This window comes from Dasypus novemcinctus, chromosome 16, assembly GCF_030445035.2.
Source record: "Dasypus novemcinctus isolate mDasNov1 chromosome 16, mDasNov1.1.hap2, whole genome shotgun sequence".
NCBI classification, from domain to species: Eukaryota; Metazoa; Chordata; class Mammalia; order Cingulata; family Dasypodidae; genus Dasypus; species Dasypus novemcinctus.
In genome coordinates this window covers 62,457,271-62,485,193 of record NC_080688.1, presented here as the reverse complement: position 1 = coordinate 62,485,193, position 27,923 = coordinate 62,457,271, and the positions used below count along the sequence as shown (strand labels likewise).

At 50.1% G+C, this 27,923-nt stretch overlaps 1 pseudogene; it reads right to left on the bottom strand.

The window, feature by feature from the left end:
- Nucleotides 1-12: 12 nt before the first annotated feature.
- Nucleotides 13-3,175, bottom strand: LOC101435820 (far upstream element-binding protein 3-like; annotated as a pseudogene).
- Between the last annotated feature and the right edge of the window lie 24,748 nt (nt 3,176-27,923).

The following is a 27,923-nucleotide window of genomic DNA, read 5'->3' as shown; positions in this document are numbered from 1 at the left end:
AAGGAAAGGGCACTAGACTAAGGAGCAGTGCTGGCCCGAGGAGGGGAGCCGGCCCAAGGAACGGCGCTGCCCTGAGGAGGGGAGCTGGCCCGAGGAGGGGCACTGGCCCAAGGAGAGGCTCTGGTCCAAGGAGAGGTGCTGGCCCGAGGAAGGGCACTGGCCCAAGGAGAGGCGCTGGCCTGAGGAGGGGAACTGGCCTGAGGAGGGGCACTGGTCCGAGGAGGGGAGCTGGCCCGAGGAGGGGCGCTGGCCCGAGGAGGGGAGCTGGCCCGAGGAGGGGCGCTGGCCCGAGGAGGGGAGCTGGCCCGAGGAGGGGCGCTGGCAGCATGACTGGGGCCTGCTGTGTGGGCTGCTGCCATGCCTGGCAGGTGCTGCCCCAGCCTTGGGTCAGGAGACCGGAGGACCACCCACAGCTGGGCTCCAGGGGGGTTCTGTTGCTTTAGCAGCAATATTTGGGAAGCACCCTGAGCTCCTCAGAGGAAAGTGTTTTGAAGAGGTGTCGCAGGCGGCTGGCTGGAGGGGCTCTGTCCAAAGACTCCAGGTGCTCCAGGACTGGTACCCCCCACCTCCTCATCTATGAGCTGTCTGGCCGCCTGGGTGTGTTGAGGAACTCCCCTGATGGTGAATATTTGCAAGTTGGGATCAGCGTTCAGAGGGGGGTTTTGCTGAAGCTGCACGTGTGCGCCTGCCTGCTCATTTACACTTTTTTTTTTTAAGATTAATTATTTATTTATTTCTCTCCCCTTACACCCCTACCCCCCACCCCCCACCCCCGTTGTCTGCTCTCTGTGTCCATTCGCTGTGTGTTCTTCTGTGTCCCCTTGGATTCTTGTCAGCAGCACCTGGAATCTGTGTCTCTTTTTGCTGTGTCATCTTGCTGCGTCAGCTCTCCATGTGGGCGGCGCCATTCCTGGGCAAGCTGCACTTTCTTTTGTGCTGGGCGGCTCTCCTTATGGGGCGCACTCCTTGAGCATGGGGCTCCCCTATGTGGGGACACCCCTGCGTGGCACGGCACTCCTTGCGCACATCAGCACTGCGCATGGGCCAGCTCCACATGGGTCAAGGAGGCCCGGGGTTTGAACCCTGGACCTCCCATGTGGTAGGTAGATGCCCTATCCATTGAGCCAAATCCACTTCCCTGATATACACTTTTGAGTGCTCACCCCCTTTGCGCCTGAGGGGCCACACTTACCTGCGGGCACTGCGTGTGTTATCTCCTGCATGCCACTGGAGTTCTCATGCTCCAGTCACCACGGCCTCGGCCTCTTCCTCTGGCTCCCGCAAGGCCTCCAGAGTCATCTCTTTCCCAGGCCTAAGAATAAGTTGTTGATGACATGCACTGCATGCTGACATCGGTCCGGTGGACCCTGAACCTGTGCAGCTCTTTCTGTACTAATCCCACTGTCTGGTTTAAACCGAATCCTCACACCAGGATCATTCTGGATCTTTCTGACCATTTCTCTGTTTCTTCCTATTACAATCCCAACAGCAAACCTAGGCACAGACACCTCTCTGCTGCCTCCTCCCATTTGGGAAGGAATCTTTGTGTAAGCCCGAAAGACAGCTGGGTCTTGTCTGGGATGATCTCTAGTACCATGTCTCTCTCTTGCTGTACTTTAACAGGTCTCCAGTGATACGAAGAGGCTTGTCTACTCCCGTAGGCAGCAGGCCTTCTTGGATCATGACCATTTTCACACCTGTCCATTCCTGCAACTGCTTTGTTGTTTCCCCTCTTTTGCCGATAATCAGGCCCGCTTTAAAATTATATTATTTATTTATTTCTCCCCACGCCTTTGTTGTTTGGCCTTGCTGTGTCTGTTCAACTTCAGGAACAGGAGCTGAACCCAGGACCTCCCATGTGTTAGGCAGGAGCCAAGTCGCCTGAGACACATCCGCGTCCACCAGGCACTCTATAGTTTTATTATTATTTTTTAAAGATTTATTTTATTTATTTCTCTCTCCTTCCCCTCTGTTGTCTGCTCTCTGTGTCCATTCACTGTGTGTTCTTCTGCATCCACTTGCATTGTCAGTGGTACCGGGAAACTGCATGTCTTTTTTGTTGCCTCATCTTGATGCATCCATTCGGTGTGTGTGCGGCACCACTCCTGGGCAGGCTGCGCTTTTTTCATGCGGGGCGGCTCTCCTTGCAGGGCGCACTCCTTGCACTTGGGGCTCTCCTACGCGGGAGTGTCCCTGCATGGCACGGCATTCCTTGCACTCGGCAGCACAGCACATGGGCCCCAGGCCCACTTTAGATGTTGGGATAAATATCTCCTGGATTGTGCTGTTGGCGTCTACATCATCATGAAAGCCATGTGTGGGAAGCAGACTTAGCCCAATGGATAGGGTGTCCGCCTACCACATGTGAGGTCCATGGTTCAAACCCCGGGCCTCCTTGACCCATGTGGAGCTGGCCCATGTGCAGTGCTGATGCGTAGAAGGAGTGCTGTGCCACACGGGTGTCCCCCACGTAGGGGAGCCCCACGCACAAGGAGTGTGCCCCATAGGAGAGCCGCCCAGCGTGAAAGAAAGTGCAGCCTGCCCAGGAATGGCACCACGCACACGGAGAGCTGACACAGCAAGATGATGCAACAAAAAGACACACAGATTCCCGGTGCCGCTGATAAGGATAGAAGCGGTCACAGAAGAACACACAGCGAATGGACAGAGAGCACACAACTCGGGGGGGTGGGGAAGGGGAGAGAAATTTTTTTAAAAACTATTAAAAGAAAGAAAGCCAGGTGCATTCTGACAGCAGTCCACAATCTTTTCCAGGAGCCATTTGGCTTGTTTTCTGGAATTAAGGTAAGTACACAGGGCCTCTCTGGAATCCCAGAACTCTCTGAAGCCATCTGAATTTTGCAACCAGATTCTGCCTGAATCCTTGAAACCTGCTCACCTCCCCTTCCAATAATAAATCCAACCATTTAATCAGGCCCTTTGGATTCTTCTGTTATTGCCACCCTTTGATGTGCCAAGGCCCCTAATGGTTACCTACACCTGTATCATCCAAGGGCCGTTTTTGTACTCTATATCCGGACACTGAGGGGTGACATGATTCAAGTGAGGAACTGAATCTCTTATAGCAGAAATCTGCCAGACCCGGGGCAGAACACCTACGAGGCCCTCACCACATTCCCACCAGAATGCTCTGCCCCTGCACCAATTCTGCCATTACCACTGCCACCGCTACTCGGCTCACCCCACCAGCCTCCCACTCCATTTGGGGACCCGTCCCTCTTTCCTGTTTATCAGAAAGAGTCAGCACCTGTTCTTTGCATCTTGCAACCCTGACCAATGAATGTGCTTCTCCATTCCAGTCCTTCCTGGCTACCGGCTGGCCCAGCCCCTCTCTATTCTAAAGTCTAAATTCTGGAGGAAGCAGTTGGATGGTTCTGCAACTTCCATTACCCTGACAGCAGAGCTCTTCTAGCAGGTGGTCACCGAGAGGCCTGCACGGGGGCTACCCGTGGTCCATGGCCTGCCTGGGGCAGGGTTTTGCTGCTTTCCTGAGCAGGGCCATGGAGCACGTGCAGGCCCTGTGACTAATCTGCCCAGCAGGGCAGGGGGAGGGATTTGTGTCTGGATTCCCACGCCTGCCCCACTTCACTGGGGGATTTTGCCCATTGTTCCCCAATTCAAAACCTCTGGGGCATGGAGTCCTCTGTCCACAGAGGGGCAGAGGTAAAGAGTTCCTGGGATCCAAAGTATTTGCCCCAAGCCGCAGCCTTCCCAAGGTGCCCCCAGTACTCTGATCACACTTAGAAGTGAGAGGCAGACCTGCATTCCAAGATGGAAACTGAAATACATTTCTATCAATGGCGATCAGGTACAGTTAACCTTGCACTGGGAATGACAAACTTCGGGAGCATTATGAGTGTCATAGTTTGATATTACTGATGAATTCCAAAATGAAATATTGGGTTATGTTTGTAAACTGATCTTTTCCTCTGGGCATGTTAGATTATATTGGATTCAGTCATTTACTTGATTAAGGAATCAGGTAAACCTCTTGTGCCAGTAGGGCGTTGAGTCCCCACCCCTTGGCGAAGGGCAGAGTTGGGGCTTTTATTTTTTTTTTATTTTAAAGATTTATTTATTTATTTAATTCCCCCCCCCCCCCCCTCCCCTGGTTGTCTGTTCTTGGTGTCTATTTGCTGCGTCTTGTTTCTTTGTCCGCTTCTGTTGTCGTCAGCGGCACGGGTAGTGTGGGCGGCGCCATTCCTGGGCAGGCTGCTCTTTCTTTTCACGCTGGGCGGTTTTCCTCATGGGCGCACTCCTTGCGCGTGGGGCTCCTCCACGCGGGGGACACCCTTGCGTGGCACGGCACTCCTTGCGCTCATCAGCACTGCGCATGGCCAGCTCCACACGGCTCAAGGAGGCCCGGGGTTTGAACCGCGGACCTCCCATATGGTAGACGGACGCCCTAACCACTGGGCCAAAGTCCGTTTCCGAGTTGGGGCTTTTAATGTTGCAGTTTTGACTTTGTAGTTTGATGCTGAAGACTTAAACTGGAGCCCTGGGAAGTCAGCATGCAATGGAAAGAGAAGCCAACCCCAGGAAGGAAGGAACCTTGAAGCCAGAGCAAAGCAAGCCCAGGAACGTAGGAACCCAGGAAGCCTGAACCCTCGCAGACGTCGGCAGCCATCTTGCTCCAAATAGACTCTGGTGAGGGAAGTAACTTATGCTTTATGGCCTGGTATCTGTAAGCTCTTACCCCAAATAAATGCCCTTTGTAAAAACCAACCAATTTCTGGCATTTTGCATCAACACCCCTTTGGCTGAGTAATACAATGAATTAAGTAGAATTTTGTAGACTGGTCTGGAAAAAATAAGTCACCTTTTATAACTTGGTTTCCTTGGGAAAATGCATTCTGAGTTCCAAAGTACTGGCTTACATAAAGATTTCTGGAACACAGCCTGGTCACAACATTGGGAACTGTAGGTAGCTTCTCAATATACCCAATTCACATGGTTATTGTGGGTAGTTCCTGGTGGGTTCTCACTCCAGGCTCAGAGATCCCTGAAGAAAGGGTTGGGATACTCTGGGCAACCGTGGGCAGTACCCCACACCTTCCTTCTGGAAGCTGGAAGGGACCTCGGAGCTGGTGTGGTTCACTGAAATGCATCTGTTCTCTGCCTATATGTTTCCAAGGCCAAGGAGCTCCCTGCTTCACACACAGAGATCTACTGGATGTAGGGTAGCTGTCATTGTTCAACAATTCTTTCTTATATTGAGCAGAAACCTGCCTCCCTCCCTCCTGCAGCGTCTACTCGGGTAGTTACTTCTCTGTGAAGCCTCCCCTAACCCCCATCTCTCTCCACATGAGTTAGAGTAAGACTAGCTGCTGTAACAAATAAACCTCAAACATTTTAGAATGGCTCTCCTAATCAAATAATGGGTGCTCCTGGTTGGCAGGCAGGCCACCTTTCCCATGTGGTGATTTAGCATCCCAGGCTCCTGCCAACTTGCCAGCCTCCTGCAGGCAGGTGGCCAAGAGGGTGGAGAGAAGCCCACCTGCTTCTTAGCAACCTTGACTTCTACTCAGTGCCACTGGCAAGAACTGGTCATGTGGAGCAAAATGATGCAAGACGGAAGAGAGGCCTGAAACGTCACCCATGCTGGACAACCACTTCTAGAGACAACTATGCACCAAGGAAGCAGGGGCATCAGGTTTTGATGGACATCCAGTTGTCCTTGACACACACACACACAAACACATTCTCAGCCTGATCCCAGCAGGCACTTGATGCATACATAGTTTGCACGTAGTAAGCCTTACGTTAAGCTTAGTCTTCTCGGGGCGCAAAAGACACCACCGATCCCCCTATCCTTACCTTGGAGGTAACCTCAAAGCTGATAGACCCATGAGCCCCCAAGATTGCAAGACACCAGAAGAGAAACAGGCGATGCTTCAGGCCACCCTTCCTCCAGCTGGAGATAGAACGGGAACAGAAGCCTTTCCGAGGGCTGCACCTACCTACAAACATAGCAGCTTGAGAACTCCCTGCTCCTGAAAACTGTCCTGATTGATTGATGCCAGCAATCCCACCCTTCGCACAACACAGCTGAGGCCAAAGACGCTGGCCTCCATAAGGGACCAGGATTAATAATTGCTCACATTCACGAGCACGACGTGCCCAGCATTGTTCTGAGAACTTGACACTGTGAGCTCAGTTGACCTTCCTTCACCCCATGCCTGAGTTCCGCGATTTGCTCTCTGTGCAGGTAGGTGGCAGGGCCAGGCCACGGAGGAGCTGCACGTCAACCCCACGCGCTTCGGCTGTGGAACCCGAGCTTCACCACTGGGCAGACCATCCTGGTCACTGGAGGGGCATGGCACTTTACTGTAAAAATCCCCAGCTCCCTTCCATCCAAGGGAAGAGGAAGGAGGAGAGGGACCTAGAAGACTGGACGCTCCTTTGGGGCTGGGTGAGAAGGAAAAGGAGTGGAGGGAGCCTGAACCCTAACTTGGGTGGCTTCCTGACTTGGCCTCCATGGCCCCCTTCCGGGGGCAAGAGAGCAACAGCCAGGCGTCCCTCCTGGGGCTCTGAGCCCTCCCCACCCTGGCCGGCCACCTGTCCCTAGAACGAGGTCACAGAGCAGCTGTGCTCAGCCCAGCATGGCGAGGAGGCCCCAAGGCAGGGAGGGCGCACCGAGCTGGGCTGGAGCCCACAGTGGGCCTTTCTGCAGAGGCTGGAGACAGAGCCCAAGCACAAGTTCAGGGTCGCTGGGGAGGAGTGGAGGGGACAGACGCCCCTGCCTTTCTCACCCTCCTTCTCTATACTGTCCCCCAGCAGCCCTGCAGCCTAGACAAGACCAGGTCCCAACCAGAGGCCTCCCTCGGCCACCAGCAAGGATTCTTCTCCATTCGCAGCCCCACACTGGCCCAGACACAGGGGAAGGACACTGTAGGTGTGCAGGCCCCACTATCTCCAGGATGGGGGTGGGCTAAGCCACATCCTGGGGACTGGAGATGGAGAGAGTCCCAGGGAAGCTGTCTCTTGCTTGGGTTCCAAATTTGCTCTGCCAATGACGGCAAAATAGCTTAGGTGCTTCATCACCACTTGGGACCTCAGTTTCCTCATCTGTTAAATGGGCTTACTACCCTTAGGCTTATCCACCCCACAGGTTATTAGATTTAGGAGAGATTAGTTGTTATAAGACGTAAGGTTGTAAAATGTAGTGATTAGAAAAGCAAGGACCAGGTTTCAGCTTTGATTCCAAAGTACGCTATAAGGTAAATGCTGGAGGGAAGCAGATTTGGCTCAATGGACAGGGCGTCTGCCTACAAAATAGGAGGTCCAGAGTTCAAACCCAGGGCCTCCTGACCCGTGTGGTGAGCTGGCCCATGCGCAGTGCTGATGAATGCGAGTGCCATGCCACGCAGGGGTGTCCCCCGCACAGGGAAGCCCCATGTACAAGGAATGTGCCCCGTAAGGAGAGCCGCCCCACACAAAAAAAGTGCAGCCTGCCCAGGAGTGGCGCCGCACACGTGGAGAGCTGATTCAGCAAGATGATGCAACAAAAAGAGACACGGATTCCCAGTGCTGCTGACAAGAATGCAAGCGGACACAGAAGAACACACAGCAAATGGACACAGAGAGCAGACAACTGAGGGGGGGGAGGGAGAGAAATAAAGTAAATTAAAAAATAATAAGGTAAATGCTTGAGTGTTTGTTGTCCATGCACTGCAGCAGGAGTTGGGGGACAGGGGTGGGCTGGGTACAGCTTGGCAACTCATCAGCTGAGCTGGGGACAGGGACAGGCAGACTCAGTAAACAGGAAGGACGTGAGCACCTCTCTGAAGAGCTCTGAGAAGTGGGCGCCATGTAAGAAAACTCAGGCTGGCAGCAGGTAAGAAAAGGTCTTAACAGACTTGCCAATGAGTGGGGACACTGAACCCATTTCTTGGTCTGCCCAGCAGCCGCACCATTGCCTTTGTCACACACTCCCCCCTAGGAAAGTTGTCTGGTCTCTGGCTCTGCAAATGCAGCAGCTCCCAGCTGTCACTTGATTGCCATCTGGCTTCCAGTTTCTTCCTGTTCCTCTCTTCCCTGACTTACAACCCAGCCCTGTCCCCTCCCTTAATTTCAGGGTACCCTGCAGGAGCCCCTCATCCTCTGGACCAGTCCCACCTCCAGCCAGAGGAGGGGTTTTAAGAGGCACGTCTCCAGGGGAAAGTGAGGCCAGGAGGTGGGGGATGCAGGTGGGAGCAGGTGGGAGATGAGGGGGATGGTGCCTGGAGGCCCCACAGAAGAAGAGCTGGCCCCTGCCCTCCCTGCCCACTTGAAATCTCACATCTGAGTGTCCCGAAGGAAGACAAAAAACGCCCCACAGTGGGAGCAGTCTGTGGTCAGTGACAGGGTGAGGGGCATAGACAGGTGCAAAAAGGAGAGGAGAAGGCAGGTGAGGTGGGTCAGGGGTGCTTCTGGGAGGAGGGCGCCTCCAACACGAGGCAGGCTAGGCCGACCCTCTCTCCCCATGCCCCGTCTCCCTGCTGGGCCCCTTGGCTGAAAGGCCCTGCCTCACCCTCCACCCCCACCTGGCTCCCTTGTGCTTTTCCTGTGCTGCCAGGCAGGACCAGCCCGGCCTCCTCCCCGTTCAGGGCCCTGAGGTGGCACCTTCCTGAGCAGGAGGGGACTCCCAGCCGTAAGCACACCTCCTCCGGCGGGCGCCCGGGGCTCAGCTGTGTGGTCGCAGGGCTCATCCTTGGGGTCTTCTACGTGCCCTTCCCGCCCACCCCAGGCCCCATCCTGGGGGTCTCTGCTCAGCAGCCCCAGCAGTGACCAAATCTCTCATCCAAAGAATGGGAATGATAACACCTGCCGCTGGGGCTGCTGTGAGGACCCCCGTGGGAACTGGCAGCTGCTGGGACACATGCCACGACCTCCTGGGGCCGTGCTGCCCACTCCTCTTATCCTCAGGCTGGACCCAGAAGCACGGGCCTGAGCTCCAGCTCCCAAAAAGACTAGTATCTCCAGCTTCTTCTCTCAGTGCAACCCTTGTGCTTGATAAAAAGGGTCTGGGTACCAGAAGGCATCGGCAAGGGAGGGAGAGAGGGCACTGGGGCCTTTAGCAAGAGCTTTGGAATAATCTAGATTTCCAGGGAAGGCCACCTGCTCCATCATGTCTCCAGTCCGCTCCCACGTGGGGAGGAAAATTTGTATTTTCCCATAAAATTTTCTTTGGCGTTTGTTTCAATCTCTCAGTTTTGTGCCTATTTTCGATGCTGCAACTTTCTCATTGTGCTTTTTTTTTTAAAGATTTATTTTTATTTCTCTCCCCTCCCCCCTCCCGTTGTCTGCTCTCTTGTGTCTATTTGCTGTGTGTTCTTCTGTGTCTGCTTGCATTCTGGGCAGCGCTGGGAATCCGTGTCTCTTTGTTGTGTCATCTTGCTACATCAGCTCTCTGTGTGCGGCGCCGTTCCTGGGTGGGCTGTGCTTTTTTCGCGCAGGGTGACTCTCCGTGCGTGGTGTACTCCTTGCGTGTGGGGCTCCCCCAGGCGGGGGTGCCCTTGCGTGGCACAGCAGTCCTTGCGCGTGGCAGCACTGCATGTGGGCCAGCTCACCAAACCAGTCAGGAGGCCCTGGGTATCGAACCCTGGGCCCTTCTATATGGTAGGCAGACGCTCTAACAGTTGAGCCACGTCAGCTTCCCTTCATTGTGCTTTGTGTACCCCTAAGTCTCATTCCACAGAGGCAGTTCAAAGTCAGCGGTGCTTCTATCACTTCTCTCCCACACCCTCTTAGCTGCCTGGGAATGCCACCCTCAGCCTCCTGGCACCTTCTTTACTCCCCTACTGTCTTCCCTGCAGCCACTCTCAAAACCCTCTGCCTCCCACAGCAAAAAAGCACTGGGTATGATATTCCACAGCCATCATGGGTATGATATTCCACAGCCATAAAGACTGATGTCATCGAAACACTCTTCTTAATATGTTCACTGTATATTGTTGAGTGAAAATGGCAGGTTACAAAGTAGTACATTCATATGATCCAAGTTTTGTTTTTATATATAAAGCATAAGGCTAATTGTTGGAGTAACTTAATTACGGCAAAGCATTTAAATTTTCTTTTTTGTGTTTTCTAGCTTTTTAAAACATATTTTCTACGGGTATTTGTTATTAGATTTTGTAAAAATTCAAGCACCTAAAACCTTAATTTTATCATGGTCACTGCCCTGCCCCCTCCAGCCCCACCAAAAAAGAATAAAAAACAAAAGACCCTTTCTAGCCCACATAATAAAGTCAGCGTGAGACCCTTCATGCTGGAATCATCTCAGCAGTGGTTTTTAACTCTTTGGGGGCTACAGACCTCTTAGAGAATCTGATGAAAGTTGTGGGTCTCTCCCCAGAGAAGTAAGTATAGATCCAAAAGTTCTGTGATTTGGACCCCATGAAGTCTCTCCATGCACTCTACTCCGTGCAGGTTTTGCAGATAAGGAAATAGTCCAGAAGAGAGAGAGTAATTTGCCAAGATTGCCAGCAGGTTAGTGGCATTCAACTTCCTTAAAGGCCTTCTGCAGTCTGGCTCCCACCAGCCTTCCAGCCCCACTTCCCCCTGCTCCCCAACACAGGCAAATTGGCCTCCACTCAACACACTTTGCCTTCTCCCCCTTTCCTCCTGCCAAATGCCCTTTCGTCCTCTACTTTCCAAATCCTCTTGTCGATATCCAGGTTAGCTTCAGTTGCATATAACTGGACACACACAAACACCACCTAGTACGAGTGGCTCAAACGTCCAAGGGTATAATTTTTCTGGGTAAAGTAAATCTAGAGGTGAGCAGTCCAGGGATGTTATGGCAACTCCATAAAATCATCAAGGCCAGAGGCTCCTGCCTTTCTGCTCTGCCATCATGAGTGTGTAGAATCCATACCCAAGGTTGTCTCATAGACAAACCGTCTACCAGGAAACAGAAGGAAGGAAGGAGGGAAGAGCAGTAAAGGCAGACCTCCCCCACGTGTCACTTCTCTTTAAGGAGTTTTTCCAGAAGTCCACACGTCATGTCTGCTGCATCTCATAGATCAAACCTAAGCTCATGGCCCCTTCTCACTGCAAGGGAGCCTGGGAAATGTAGTTTTTCTCCCTGGACACTGCATAGGGTTCTGGTACTGAGGAAGAAGGGGTGGGATGGAAATTGGTCAGGCAAACTTCAACCTCAGCCACGCCATCTGTAAAGCCCAGTTGAACTCCCACTTCATTCATGAAGCTTTGCCCTCCCACACCCAGCTTCCAGCAGCCTCAGCTTCCTGTGCAAATTTCTAGTCCTTGTCTAAGCAAGGCTTTTATTTTCCAACTTCTATCTCCCACTACTATTTAGATATGTTACTGCTATTAATTTCTCTTCTTCCATGACATATCAAAATATGTGGGATGCAGCTAAAATAGTGCTTTGAGGGAAATTTATGGCATTAAATGCTTTTACTAGGAAAGAAGAAAAAGCTCAAATTAGTAATCTAAGTTTCCACTTTAAGGAATTAGAAAAAGAAGAGCAAATTAACCTAAAACAAGAAGAAGAAAATAAATAATAAAGATAAATGCATAAATCAATAAAATAAAATATTAAAAACAACAGATAAATTAATGGAACTAAAAGCTGGTTTTTCGGAAAAGATCAATAAAAGTGATAAACCTCTAATCAGAATGACTAAGAAAAAAGGAGAAAACACAACAATTACCAAAAACTTCCATTTAAAGGATAATAAGGAAGTTTGGATAAAATGGACAAATTTCTTGAAAGACACAAACTGCCAAACTCGCTCCAAAAGAAGCAAATAACCTGAATAGTCCTGTATCCTTTATTAAAGAGTGAATTCGTAGTTTAAAACCTTCCAACAAAGATAACTCCAAGGTTTCCCATTCACCCCGATATTGAGAGAAGAAATAATACAATACCAAGTCCATGTAATAGTGTCCAAAAAAATATGAAGAAGCAACACTTTTCAACTCATTTTATAAGGCCAGAATTACCCTAGCAACAAAACCAAAGACATTACAAGAAAAGGAAGCAGCAGACAATATCATTGTGAATATAGATTTTTAAATCCTTAACAAAATATTAGCAAAATCTAGAAATATAGAAGACAGATAATACCTCAAGACTAAATGAGGGAAGCAGATATAGCTCAAGTGATTGGTGTCCTGCCTACACATTAAGAATTTGGTATAAATATAACAAAATACGTGCAGGATCTGTATGGTGGAAACTATAAAACGTGACCAAAAATTTTAAGTAAGACCTAAATAAATGGTAAAATGGATTGATAAAGAGTGCTGTTGGCAAGGAACACTCAGTATTGTTGAGATGCCAGTTCTTCTCAAAATGGTCTATAGATTCAATGATATCCCAATAAAAATCCCAGCAGGATTTTTTTGTAGATATAGGAAAGCCAATTCTAAAATTTATATGGAAGGGCAAAGGAGCTAGAATAGTCCAAACAATTTTGAATAGGAACAAAATTGGAGGACTCACAATATCTTATTGAAAGACTTACAGTTAAGCTATAGCAATCAAGACAGTGTGGTATTGGAAAAGAACAGACACAGACATGAATGAAACAGAATAGGGAGTTGAGAAATAGATCCACACAAAGGTGGTAAACTGATATGGTTGACCTTTTGACAAGGGTTCAAAGATGATTCAGTGACAGAATAGTCTTTTCATTAATTGTTTTGGAACAATTGGGTAAGCTGGTGGGAATAAAAAATGGTATGCCCACTCTGGAAAACAGTTTGTCTGTTTTTCTAATCAAGGTAAACAAACATTTACCATATGACCCAGCAATTTCATTCCTAGGTATTCATCCAACAAAAATGAGAACTTATGCCCATACAAAACCTAGACTCAAATTGAACACAAGTGAGATGTCCTTCAAATGGTGAATGAATAGACAAATTTCGTTGCATTGAATAATGACTTACTACTCAATAACAAAAAAGGAGCCAATATTTAATTCACACTTAAATCAAAAAATAGATGAATCTCAAATGCATTTTGCTAAGAGAAAGAAGCCACATCCAAAGGCTACATATTGAATAAGTCTATTTATGTGATGTTCTGTAATATGCAAAATTAGAGGGACAGAGTACAGATCAGTGACTACTAGGGAGTAGGGGGAAGTGGTGACTACCAAGGGACAGCAAGCAGAATTTTGGGGACAATGGAAGTATATCATGTGGTGGGCACATGACTATGCATCTGCCAAAACTTGTAAAACTATACAACACAAAGGGTAAATACATTGTAAAGTTTTTAAAGTTAGGTATTTTTTCCTCTTTTGTTGTGGATTTCCTGACAATGGAGACTATTATTGCCATTCCCAAGTCCCCACTATGTGCCAGTAACTGTGCTGTCATGTTCACAACAACTTAAGAGGCAGGTATTATCATCTTCATTTAGCAACTGAGGAAATGGAGGTTTCAAGAGTTCTATTATGGGAAGTGAATTTGGCTCAATGGATAGAGTGTCCGCCTACCACATGGGAGGTCCAGGGTTCAAACCCAGGGCCTCCTGACCTTTGTGGTGAGCTGGCCCATGCACAGTGCTGATGCATGCAAAGAGTGCCCTGCCATGCAGGGGTGTCCCCCGCATAGGGCAGCCCCATGCACAAGGAGCGTGCCCCGTAAGGAGAGCCACCCAGCGCAAAAGAAGTGCAGCCTGCTCAGGAATGGCACCGCACACATGGAGAGCTGACACAGCAAGATAACGCAACAAAAAGAGACACAGAATACAAGTGGACACAGAAGAACACACAGCAAATGGACAGAGAGCAAACAACGGGGGGGAGGGGGGAGGAAGGGGAGAGAAAGAAATAAACCTCAAAAAAAAAAAGAGTTCTATTACTACCTCTGAGGATAAATGGCTAAAATTTGAATCCAGGTATCTTGATGTCAAAACCCATGCACCCCCTTTCCACTTCACCACCATGTCCCCAGATCATTTTAGCATGCCCCCTAATGAAGAGCGCAATTTCTGGCACATAGAAGAATATCTATTTTGAAGTTTATAAGGTTTTTCTGAATATGATATAAAAGAGCTGCCTTTTGAATCTTAGACCATGCAGGCTTTGGGCTGCTTTCCTAAGAGAAACAGGACATGTCAAGAGCTAAGTTTAATGAGAACCTCCTTCTTGTGAGGTGTGCATTTTAGACATCAAATTGTACTGCTGTGGTTTGCCTTCCTCAGAGTGCTTTTTTCCACAGAGACCTCCAGACTCAGATTTTTCTCAGTGTACGTGACAGCCTCGTCTGGGTCAGTTTGGGACTGGGCTTCAGCCAGTATCATCCAACTTCCTCTCATGGAAAGGCACTTAGGATGCCCCAAAATGGCCAGCTCTGCTGCTCCGTGATGGGCTGGGAATCACCTCCAAAGGGTGCTCCCCTCACAGGGCGCCTGACCCTGACCAGGAGACCCAGGTGCGCCCGCCCCCCAGCTGTTCTCCATGTCAGTTCTGAGGCTGCAAGACTCTCTGAGTTTGGGGGCTGCGGCTGAAGACAGAGCATGGCTGGGCCAGGGGCTTGCTTCCGTGGTATGAGCTGAGAATCCCACACAGGGGTCTTCTCTCATTGGTCCCGGCGTCTCCTCTCACGCCCAGAGGGTCAGCGTGGAGAGGAGCAGGTAAGGAGCTATCTACTTCCTGCTCATTTTTAAAGACACGTGTTTGTGTGCATTAGGAGAGCAGTCCAGGATGGTATGCTCCTAGAGGCTGGACCAAAACGAAAACCTACATTTCTTGAGCTTTTAACAGACCCTAGGCTGAGCATTCAGCCTGTATTGTATCATTTAATACTCACAACAGTGCTGTGAGGTTGGGCCACTTATCCCCGTTTTACCGGTAAGGCACGGAGGCTCAAAGATGCCACGTCACTTGTCTCCAGTAACGCCATGTCACTTGTCTCGGTAACACAGCTACAAGGTGATGGCGCTCGGATTCCAAGGCAGGATAAGCCCAACTCCAGAGCCCTAGCTTTAGGGAAAATAGGAAAAGCAGAACTGGAGACCTGTAGAGAAAACCACTGGAAATGCAAATCCAAACACTTTGCAGCCTTCCCTAATTCTTCCTGGGTCTTGGCATCAGACCTGTCCCAGGTGGTTGTGGAAGGAAATGAAGCTGCCCTGGGATTGCTCTTTCTCTCCTCTTCCCCTTTCTTCAGGGGTCTGCTTCCCCCCAGAGTGCATCTGGGGGGAATGTGCATATTAAAAGATACTGCAGGATAGGACAGATGCTTTCCACCACCATAGAGGAACTCCAGACTTTAGTTAAGACGTCTAATGCTACAGATGATGGGGGTCGGGGCGGGGCCAGACATTGTCCTATATGAGTCCCCAGGAACTGGGCATAAATGGCTGAAGTGCCACCGTAAATGTGAGGCAGCCCCCTCCACTTCCCCAGTTAAAGTCCAAATGCCCCTGGGGAGGGAAGCTCTGGAATTCAGCCCAGCCAGGAGCAAGTTTATTCCATCCTCTTGAAGGTGACTGAAAGGGCCAGGGGGAGTGGAGGCAGGGCTGGCACTGGGGAAATAGGTGCCCATTGGAACGGTTCGGGAGGAGAGACAGATGGGGGCTTCGAGGAGGTGGCCTTCACCCACACTGCTCCCCACTTTGGCTCCTGGCCTGTCCTGTTGACCCAGCTCCCCGCAGCCTCCCTGTCCTGATTTGGAGCACTGGAGAAGGGGGACCATCAGCCAGCCCCCCTGCCCCCATTCCGGGCCAGGGCCTGGCCAGATGCCGCGGCCGTCAGAGCGGATTAGGCCGCGCAGTCAACCACCCAGGGGACTGTCACCAGATCCTCAGCTGCTTGGACAGCTGCTTCCTCCTCACAACTGGGGTGAGGGCAGGGGCCTCCGGGACTCCGGGGGCACCTGAGGCTCAGCATGAAGGAGAGACCCCTTCAGGCCTGGAGTCCTTCCGCCTCCCTGGAGAGGGCTGGGACCCTCGAAGGGGACCAGGAAGTGGGAGCTGATGGGTGAGCTGTCTGCGTGAGAACAAAGCAATCCCAGAGACGGTCCTGGGAGGGCAGAGCTTCTGGGAAGTGGGGTCCTTACAGTCCCCCGATTCCAGTGGGCACGGCAAGCTCTTCCACCTTCATTTCCAATAGCTTCTTGAGGGCCCGGTGGCCTCCCAGTGTGCCTGGGGGAGGCTTGGTTTGCCTGTGTTGCCTCCGTGTGGGTGTTAACAGGGCCCCTGTTCAGTCTGGGAGCCCCTGCACACGGGCTAGGCCTCTCCCCGGGCACCTTCCCTTGCATTACCTCACCCTACCACTCCTTTCCCAGAGGGCGGCAGGGCAAGGCCTGTTCCATTTCACAGCTGAGGACACCAAGACACTCAGGCCCCATACCTGGTGGCAGAAATGTGACTCGGGACCAGAACGCAGGGCCCCTGGGCCGGGCTCCAGCCTCCGTGCACGTCCTGCTCCATCCACAGGTACCCCGGAGTGAGAACCGACATGTGAACCTGTGTAGGGTACCCGAGGGAGATGGTGCTTGTGATGTGAACACCCCCAGCCGGTTGATGCCCATCGGTCAAGAACCATCCAAGTCGGATTATTGCTGGCAGCTTGAACAAGGGGAGCTGCACACCATGGAGGACCGTGGGCATCTCAGCAAGGGTGTTAGCAGGCATTTGGTACGGGCTGTGGCCTTGTGTTGTGATTTTGGGGGAAGGCGCAGGGTCGTGGGGATTTGCTCTCTACTGGGTGCAGGGTAATTCTACGACAGGGTACTTTCTTAGTCTGCCAGGCATTTTATGACACAGTGGGTTGACTTCAACAACAGGATTGTATTGGCTCATGGTTTGGGAAGCCACAGATCTGAAATCAAGATGCTCCAGGGCCATGCTTTCTCCTGGAGTTGGTAGTGTTCTAGTGCTAGCAGTCTGCTGTCACATGGCAAAGTCCTTGGTCTCCTCCTGTGGCTTTCTCTGGCTTCTGGCTTCTCTGTAAGGCCTCCAGTTACATGGACTAGGGCGCACTTTGATTCACTGTGGCCACACCTAAATAGGATCTTAGAAGAATTGTTCACAAATGAGTCCACACCTTCACCCATCAAACATCTCCAAAGGGTCCTATTTACAAATGGGTTCACACCCATGGGAACCAGGTTAATATTGTGTCTTTTGTTGGGGTACCAACAAGGACCCTCAAGATGCTGATGTAAAAGGTGGAGGAACAAAGATGGCTATGGCTGCCCTTGGTAAAGAAGCAGCAGTCCCTCTGATAGCTGCAGGTGGCAGGTGGCTATTTTCATTGTTTGGACAGGCATTTTGGTTTGGTCTGAGCTCATGCAGAGAGGTCTTACTTTTCTTTTGCTCCTTCATGTGATGAGTAGCCTTGTCTGATGTTGGTGCTCCATGCCATTCTACCTTCAACCTGGAATGCCGGGCCAGCTCCAATCTGCCCTGCTGCTTCTCTTTTGCAAAACTTTGTTTCTTGTTAGTTTCTATCTAGGTATGTTTCTGAGGAACAGGGGTGGAGTTAGAAGATGCTGAAAGAGCAGAAAGAGATGCTGGTGGGGCGCTAAAGATGAGAAGGGATAGAACTGAGAAGGAGGGGAGAGAGAAGAGGGGAGGGGAGGGGAAGGGAAGGGTGGGACAGGGCTATCACTTGGGGACCATGCCTAGGATCTCAATGAAGAAGTGCAGCTGCCTCACCTCCCACCCCCTCCACAGATGAGGGGGAGCCAGGGGTGCATGCTCTTGCCCCATGCTGGTTGGAAAGGAGGCTGTGAGTCTGGTGGGTGGGCCTACCTCAGGACAGCTGGGTAGGCCCCCTCTGTCTCAGGGTGGCCAGAGAAGTGCTGTCCTGGGCCCCAGTCATTGGCTCCTCCCTCATGCCTCTGGCTCTGGTGACAGGCTGCAGATGCACTGAGTTGAGGCAAACGCTGGACTGGACAACCAAACACCCAGCTCCCACGATGGTTGAGGGACCACCAGGCTAATTTAATATCCAGGTCAGTCTCATAGTGGGAAGGGAAACTGGATGCAGGTGTGTGTGTGTGTGTGTGTGTGTGTGTGTGTGTGTGTGTGTGATGGACAAGCTTCCACGGCAGCTTTCATGCTGTGCAGTGGGACTGTGCAGAAGCCCTCAGGACTGGATCCCACCCACCCAGTGGGATGCCAGAGCCCCACCCTGTTCCACTGGGCTGGAAGGTCGTGGATATCCAGGACTGGCCCACCCATCTTCATCTGCAAGGATCAGGCCACTCTGCCGACTCGCCAGACTGCAGGACAGACTGATCAGGGCACGTGGACACACTTTCTCCCTGCGCAGCCACAACGTCCCTCGAGAAGGGTCAGAGGCAGGGCGGGGAGTGAGAGTAAGACATGGCCCTGCTTCTGCTTCTCGAAGGCCACGCTCTCCCCACAGCACACAGACGCTGAGCCGCACCTGCGGTCTCTGGAGCTCCCCTCCCTGCAGAGAGGCCTTGTTCTGCCTGCGAGACCTTCAGGCCTCTCCCTGCCGGGTTACAGCCCCTAGAGCAGGCTTAGAACATTTCTTCTGTTGGCCAAGCCCCAGCCGTCGGCCTTACAGTCTTTGCTTTTCACACACACCTGGGAGGCTGGGAGTTTTTAAAAGTGAGAAAATAAAGTTGCATGGCATGACTGGAACTAGGCTAGGGAGAAAAAACAAAATGCTATCATTCATCATCTGGGGAGGCACAGATAAGGAAAATCGATTTCAGAGCTGAGTAGAAGTGGCTTCAAGTTATCGCAAAAATGACAGGTAGCAGGATCTCAAGCAACTCACGTAACTTCACCGAGCCCCGGTTTCCTCCTCAGCACAATGGGAACAATCAAGTTCCCGTCGCAGAGTGTTGTGAGGGTTGAATGAGAGAAGGAATGAAAAGCCTGACTAGGTGTGCAATGCACGGGGTTACAAACTCGAGCCTTCTCACCTATTTAAGCTTTTTATTATGAAATCATTTCAAGCTTACAGCAAAGTTGCAAGACTACTCTAGTGTGGATTTCCGAAGAACACAGATAGTCTATAGCTATCAAATTTGGGAAATTTAACCTTGATACAATTCTGTTATCTAATCTAGAATCCATATTCCAATTTTCTCTTTTATCCAGATAATGGGAACAAATCTACTAAAAAGAGATGGAGGATTATGGCAGGTTCTTTTTGTTTGTAGACTGAGGGTATATGGTTAAAGTACTGTGTTCAAAAATTGCTTGGGTTACTTTTAGTTTTTCCTTTAGCATGGCTATTGTATTCACTGGAAATAGTTGCGTTCATTTTTTTTTCCCATTTGAATTCAATTTTAGGATTCCCCCATCCTTGTTGATATAATATTATTTTGTAATATATAGAATATTAACAATGTCAAAGTACATAAAAAGGTATACTCAGAGAAGGGTCACCCCCAAGATCCATTCATCTCCCTCCCCCTGCCCCAACCCTTGTAACAAACTAATTTCTTTACTCTTTGGTTTATATTTTCTGTGTGTGTGCATTTTTAAAAATAAGTAGATATTTAAATGCATTTTTAAATATGTATCTTCTTTCTTACATAAACGACAGTCTACTCTATATTTTCTTCTGGATTTTTGACTTAATGTGTCCTGAAAATCACTCCATGTTGGTTCAGAGAGGCCTTCCTCATTCATTTTGAGAGCAGCACAGGACTCCTCTCTGTGGATGTCATGTAGTTTATTCAACCGGTCTCTTATGCTTTGACATTGAAATAAGTTTCCCAGATTTTGCAATTATAAATAATGCCTCCTGGAATGTGAAATGTGATTACTGGATTGAGGAGTAAATGTATATGTATATGTAGTTTTGTTAGGCATTGATGAATTCCCCTGTGTGGGCTTGTGCCATTTGCATCCCCACCAGCAACATGTGAGAGTGCCTATTTCCCTTACCAATAGAGTGTATTTTCAAGCTTTGAATTTTTGCCAGTCTGAGTGAGAATTGGTATCTCAGTGTAGTCTTTTCTAGCATTTCTCTTAATTCAGAAGAAGGTAAACACCTTTTCATATGTTCAAGGGCCATTTGTTTTTTTAGATCCCCCCTACCCCCAGGTGCCTCCCTTGTCTGTTTTGCTCATTGTTTTTGCTCCCTGTTTGCACTTATCATCTGCTTGTTGTTTTTGCTTGTTGTCTCCTTGTTGTCTGTTTGCTTTTTTCTTTAGGAGGCACCAGGAACCAACCTGAGACCTCCCATGTGTTCAGCCATATCTGCTCTCTGCTCGTTTTTTTGTTTTGTTTTTGCTCATTATCTGCTCGTTGTTTTTGCTCATTGTCTGCTCGTTAATTTTGCTCGATGTCTGCTTGTTATTTGTTTGACTTCTTTATGAGGCATCAGGAACGAAACCCAGGACATCCCATATGGGAGGCAGGCACTCAACTGCTTGAGCCACATCTGCTCCCATTTTCTGTATCTTTTGTGTGTGTGAATTATCTGTCCCTGTCTTTGCTCATCATCATTCTGTAGGATTTTCAGTCCTTTTTCCCTTCCATTTTAACAGGTTCTTTATACACCAGGGGTATCTCATGTTATGGCTACTGTACATCGTCTATCTCTTCTGTGCTGTGTGCCATGCTGGGGAGCCCACGCTTGGGGAGTTCACTGTTTAGAAGGAGAGATGGATTACTGCACAATGTCCTCAGGGTCCAGAGACATGAACAAGGTGGGAGGGACTCCTCTGCCTGATGGAGTCCAGGAAGGCTTCACAGAGGAGATGGCCTTTAGAAATGGACTACCCAAATCTACAAAACATAGAAAGGCAGAGAGACCCAGGTGGGGAAAGGCCAGGGGGAGAGGAGGACATGACCCAGACTCTAGGGCCCTCTCTGGCACCTTCTGACCTCTAGGCTTAGAGGCTATGTTAGCTTCCTAGGGCTGCCATAAACAAAGCAACAAAAACTGGGTGGCTTGAGACAATAGAAATTTCCTGTCTCACAGTTCTAGAGACTACAAGTCCAATATTAAATTTTTGGCAAGGCCTTGCTCTCAGAAAGCTATAGGGGAGAATCCTTCCTTGGCTTGTAGATGCGTTGCTCCAACTTCTGTCTCTGTCATCACATTACCTTCTCTCCGTCATGTCTCTCTGTGTCCATATTTCCCTCTTCTCATAAGAACACCAGAGGGAAGTAGATATGGCTCAAGTGATTGGGCTCCTGCCTACCACACGGGAGATCCATGGTTTGGTTCCCAGTGCCTCCTGAAGAAGACAGAGAGCTGGTGCAATGGGTAGGAGCGGGAAGCTGACACAATAAGGCAACGCAACAAGAGACACAAGAAGAAAAACATAACAAGAGACACAACAAAGCAGGGAACGGAGGCAGCTTAAGTGATTAGGTACTTCCTTCCCACATCAGAGGTTCCAGGTTTGGTTCTCCATGCCTCCTAAAGAAACAAAGAGATGAACAGACATGGCAAGTGCAAACAATGAGGGGGTGGGGAGAGATAATAAATAAGTCTTAAAAAAAAAAAAGGGGGAACACCAGATATATTGGATTAGGGCCCACCCTAATCCAGTTTGGCCTCATGTTAATTATTCGTATCTTCAAAGATTGTATTTGCACGTAAAAGCACATTCATAGGCCTGGGGGTTAAGGCTTAAACGTATCTTTTTATAGGACACAATTCAGCCCACAACAGAGGCTGATCTCAGACTGCTCCCCATCCCTCTTCCTGGGCCTCTCCCAGCATCCTCCCGTGCAGTGATTGTCCTGCCTGTGGTCCTCTTCGGCCTGCGGCTGCCACTTCTCTTCTCACTTGCCCACACTGAGCAGTGGAGACTGCTCTTCCCTGCTTTAGACCCAATTGCTCAACTGTTCTGGGCCTACCTGGACTTGCTCTCTTGTTCATGGGTCTGGAGACATTTGTGTGCACGCACGTGTGTGTGTGTGAAAGAGAAAGAGAGAAAGCAAGTGCACCAGGGTTCATATCCACTCTATCCCCCCCCAAACTGGCTCTCCCTGGTTCTGCCTCTCCCCCAAGCACACCTACCCCCCTCTTCCTCCCAACCCCACACACCCTGAGAGAAATGTAATCCATTGCCAAGAGGTCATGTTTCCTCCATACATCTACAACCTGTGGGCCTGTGGTTAAAATTAGCCCTCGCCTGCTCTCTGTCACCTGGGACTCCTGCCATCCCAGGCTGAGGAGGAGTCACATTCCTGTTTCCCCCACCTCTTCCTCCAGGAAAGGGGATGCTGGATTGGCTGGGGGCGGGGGCAGGGCTGAGCTGTCCTGGCCTGAGCAATTGAGCAGGGACTGAACCAGGCTGTGAGAGTCGAATAGGAGTTAGAGGAGCTGGAGATGCAGTGGGGCATGTGAGCCATGCAGGGAAAAGACGTGGCTCCAGCACTGGCACAGGGTGCTCATCAAGGATGGGTAGAGGAATGGACAGATGGACAGACCTAGCAGATATGGAGGCCTAAATGGAGACAGTCCCAAGAGAAGTGAAGATGTGTGTAGGTGCAAGGCTTTGAATGCTGGAAGTATGAGGGCAGATAAGCTGCTGAGATAAACAGTCCCCGGATACAGAAAGACTTGAACACAGTAGAAATTCATTTCTCATGTACCAGTCTGAGGCGCAGTCCTTCATGTGGGCAGTGGGCAGCTTTCTTCACGTGGTGACTCAGGCACCCAGGCTCATTCCCTTTTGTGGTTTCACCATCCCTGACCTAAGGCCTTATTGTCTGTAGCCACCTGGTGGAAAGAGGACGTGGAGGAGGCATGCCCACGCCTTAAAGCCCAGCCCAGAAGTGACACACTCTTGGGGGTGGCCACCCCTCCAGGTACGTGGGGCCCTGAGTCTTTTCTCTTTAGTGGACCCTTCTGGAGTAATAGACCTCAGGCCCCTGCCCTGCTTACCATGGCCTCAGCAAGCCTGAGCCTGCTTTCCTGCCTCCCTCTTCTGGGGTTTCCCCTCCCTCTTCTGGGGTTTCCAACCTGGATCTCCATGTTTCCCGATGACTCAAACTGCAACCTTGTGCTGTCTTTGCTAGGTAAGTTTGGACCCTGGCCAGCCCCCACTCCCATACCTACATGCACATATTTGCACATGCACACACATGCCTGCACACAAAGCACACACATGCATAGGGGCAGGCCAGCTCAACAGGAAGCCGCAGTTTGCCCTCAACATTTGCCCCAAAAGGAGCCTCCAAAGGGGGAGAGTGATGCCCAGCTCCCTTTGTAAAAGTGCTGAGAAAGGCAATGGAGGGAGCCTGCCAGGGAGGACGGTCCCACCTGCCTTCCTGAAGCTCAAGGGGTCCAAATCAGCTACTCCTGCTTCTGGAGCCCAGATAATACCTCCTGCCCAGCCTGGTTAGCCTCTGGCTTGGTGCCTCTGGCACTCACCTTCTCCAGGGAGCCTCCTGGATTAACACCCCTGACCACTACCTGCAATGCAAGGCCTCAGGAAGAGATTGTTTATTTGGTCACTTTTTCTCTATGGAAAATTCCAGAGTCATTAACCTATGGGGACCTTCTCCATCAGAAACTAACTCTCAAGAGCACAGTGTGCACAGTTCTCCACTCTTCTCTTCTTCTTTCTACCTGGTTTGGTTCCCGTCAAGGAACTGTTATGTGCCCTCCCACATTTGATCTCTCAGTCTCACCAGCAGCACTTTCAAATGGCATTGATATGGGATGGTAGAGCGAATGGTTGCTCATGTGAAATTGGCTCCAAGAGGCTCCTTTCTTTTCCTGTAGGCAGAAAGGTACTTCTTTTTCTGTTTGGTCTGGTTAACATGTTTTAAAGAGAACACGGTACCTGCTCTTTGTTCTGCAAGCCTTGAAATGGCTTTTGGATAAAAGAAAAACCTGCTTTGTAAAAATTATTAACCAGTATGATTTCCCATTTTTAAAAAATTATGTTTTCATATGAAAAAATATACATCTTAAATAAATCCAGATTAGATTCTGAAAAGAAACAATCAGAGCTGGTCTGTAAGAGTCCTCCCTCCCTCCCTCCTCCTTTCCTTATTTTCTCCTTTCTGTGTGTCTGTCTTCCTTTCTGTTTGTTCTTCCATTTCTTTTTGCGCTCACTCCCCACTCTCTTCCTCTCAGCTCCATAGACCACCTCTTTAACAGGTTGTGTATTTTATATGTTCTGGAAGACATACCCCTCCCAGGGGCCCATGGGTCCTCCCATCCTGGGGCAACTTTGGCTGATTCCTGGCCCCAGACCAGTGCCTTCCCCTACGGGCCCAGCCCAAGCAGGAGCTCTCGGCTCACCAGTCCCTCCATCATGAGCTGTCTTCCTTGTCCACTCATCACCCACCCATCTTGTGTTGGGCATATATATTTTTTTAAACACTTTAAAAATAAAATTTTATTAAAGTATATTGTTCATCCATAAACAATAAATGTTATTATAGTAAAATGTTTGAGCAAACATGCATATCATACAAGGCTCCCATACATCTCCCCAGCACCAATACCTTGCATTGTTGTGAAACATGTTACAAAATTGGCCATATATATATATATATATATATATATATATATATATATATATTTTTTTTTTTTAAGATACCGGGGGTCGGGGATTGAACCTGGGACCTTGCATGTGGGAAGATGGTGTTCAATCGACAAGCCACAGTAGCTCCCCTGTGTTGGCTCCCTGGTCCATTTTGCATGTTGTTTGTTCTTGTTGTTTAGGAGGCACTGGGAACCGAACCTGGGACCTCCCGCGTGGGAAGCATGCACTCAATGGCTTGAGCCACATCCACTCCCCCATATATATATATATATATTTAAATTAATGTAAATGGGTTGTGTTATGGATCTCACTTTCTGACTTTTTCCATTTGCTCTGTTTTAAGCTCCTCCACATGGCCATGTGTACATCAAATCTGTTCCTTCTGACTGCTACGCGTGGGGAGGAAGGAATAGCGGCTTTGGCAACAGAGAGATCTGAGGATAAACTGGGGAGCCGGTGTCCAGCACACAGGGGTTGTGAGGATCCAGGGATCTGTTACTGGAAAGGGCAGAGCCCAGGGGCCCTCAGACGTCAGCTTGCCTCTCTTGCCCTTCAGGGTGGCGCAGGGCGGCTGCCGCAGCCCAGCCCCCTGGCCGCACTCATGATGTGGCGGCACCACAAGCAGGCACTGCAGGGAGGAGGGAGCGAAGGAGGAACAGCAGGGATGAGGCAGGGTGGTTGTGGGTCTCATCACCACGCTGGGCTCTCGGGGGACTGCTTTTAAAGCACCTCTGCTCTAACTCTGATCCCTGGGCAGGGATCTCCCTTAGACCCCTCAGCTCCCAGGACCAGGGAAGGCCTCTAGAGAAAGGCTGATGATCCCAGGGTGTGGGGCCTCGAAGGCCTAACATTGGGTCCCTGCCCAGTCATCTGGGGGGTAGGGGGGCAGGCCAGGAGCTCACCTGGCAGGTGAGCACAAAGAAGGTTCCTCCTCAGTCCCCACTGCCCACTTGACAAAGACCCATCAGGAACCGGGGGGCAGAGTTCTGAGTTCAAGTGCTGACTCTGCCCTCATGGGCTCCAGGACCAGGGGCTCACAGGGGAGGGCGGATGGAGTGGCCTCAGGGGGTTGGAGAGACCCCACAATGTGGCCATTGCTCCTTTGCTGTATGGCCATAGTTTTCAAACACAGCTACCAATGCCTAGGGTCCCATAGAGGCACCCCAGGGCTGCTGCGTGTGTGGTGGGAGGGTGCCAGCTCCCCACCTCCCACCCCCATCTCTCTCCAAGTGAGCGTTTGAAGACGGCTCTGCTGCCCAGTAAAAATCACTACCAGGCTTGCACTGTCCTAAATGCAAACACACACAGCCCATAACACCATAATGGAAAGGAGTTCATCAAATCCACTTCCCCCCAAAGCAGGAAACGGTGGTGTTGTGAGAGCCTGGGCACCTTGGGGATCACAGCTGCCCAAGGGAGGGGAATGGGGAAGCTGGGGAGCCTGAGAAAAACTACCTCCTTCACAACAGTGCCAAAGAGGCCCCGCTGGCGCCAGCCTCCCGGCCCCCTCCCCTGAGCTTCCTTCTCTGGTTCCAGGCTTCCCACCTGTTCACAATGACAAGGAAAGACTGTTTGCATGGCTCTCGCACTCGCCGGGGGCAGCCCCGAGCTGCCTGCAGAAGGGACAGGGGATGGGCAACACCAGGGGCTCTCAGATTCCCCAAGCCGGTCTCCCCAGCTCCAGACAAAGGAGGGGTCCCTGTTCTGGACTGAAAGGGGATACTGGCTGGGCTGGGTTTCAAGACCAGTCTCTGGCCACTGGCATCTAGCCTTCTCCGTGTGAAGGAGGGAGAGAAACCTGCAGCTTGCTTGGCCTCGGAATGGGGAATATTCCTTTCTCTCTAGCTTTGTCTGATATCGATGTAAGAAACAACAGTGGTGGCCAACATTTTTGAGCAATGTATGTGTCAGATTTTGTGCTAAGTGCTTTACATGCATTATCTCATTTGAATAAGGTGCTTCCATCTTCTAGATAAGCAGGCAGAGGATTCAGGGTCAAGTGATTTTCCCGAGCCATGCAGCTGGCCAGGACGTGGGTTAAGGATTCCCAGCCCCAGCTGTGTAAGAGCTCCTACCCCAAACTCTGCCAGGAGCGAATGGCTCCATTCAGCTGTGAGCACACCTGGGCCAGCACAGGTTCTAGGTGACCCTCTGAGCCTCAAGAGCCAGGGTTCCCACCCTGAGAGCCGGTGGGTATCAGATTTGCCTGGGAACTCTCCTGAAATGCACTTGTCCTCTCCTCACTCCAGCTTCTGTCAGAATATGTTGGAATGAATTGCACGGCTCTTACATAGGAAAAGCTCCCCCAGATGATTCCTCAGCTGCCCCCGCCTGCTCCCAGCTCTGCCTTCCAGGGACCTGTGCCCCACCCCCACCCCCAGCCTCCTAGGAGAGGCATCCTCAGTCCCATTTCATGTTCAGAAGGAGCCTGTCAGTTCAGCTGTGGACAGCCGCAGGCTGCCGGCTTCCTGCCCACCCCAAGCCCTGCAGATGAGAGGTTCTGCCTGTTTTCAAGCCAGACATGACTACAGAACCATGTATGTCAAGCAGCGTGGAATGTGGGGAAAGCAGGGAGAGAGGCTGCAGACTGCAGAGGTTCAACTTCCAGCTCCTCCGCTCCCTACCCTGGTGCCACTGGACTTCTCCAAGCCTCACCTGCAACATGGGTGGTGGTTACTCCATCTACTTTGGGGTACATTTGAACATTTCCACAATAAAAACGTGCTTTTCCTCTTTTCCAATGGTTTGCAGTAAGGGTCAAATGAAATAATGGATGTCATGTGTTTGCCCCTGCAGGTGTGAGGGGTGATCACCCGATTACCTGGCTCGTCTCTTGAATCCTTCCTGGAAGAGGGTCTGGTGGCACCTCCCTGACTGGGAGAGAAACAGAGGCCCATAGAGACTGACCAAGTCATGGAGGTGAGGCAGAGACAGAGTGGCCTGAAGCTTACACTGTATATGGGAAGGGGAGGCATGGGGGTTCTCAGTTATGGAAAGAATATGAGATGACAGATTCACAACTGGTACAAACAACAACATGTAATTAGAATGAGAAAAGAAGAGAGAGCAAATTACAAATTTTAAGAAGCTGAGAAATACCATAAATATCACATAGTCCAGAAAAATAATGTAGTATTTTTATTACCAGCCCAGTCTACCTCTAATATATAAACATATGTTTTGTCTGTATACTCTTTGAATGCCTCTTCTTGTGACAGTTTTGTAATTTTTTTCCCATGGAGAACGGAGAAAATAGAAAGGGACTTTTAATCTTTCCTCTAGCATGGTTGATCCAAATTTGTATTTTTAATTAATTATAGTTTAGAAAATGCTCTCCTTCAAAAATTATTATTGATATTGTCATGTAAATGTTCAGAATTGTTAAACTTGGAGAAATCTCTATTACTTTTGTATATAAGCCATCAGATTTCAGGCATTTTCAAGTTTTCTTGTTCAAATCAGCAAGAAACCAAAACACA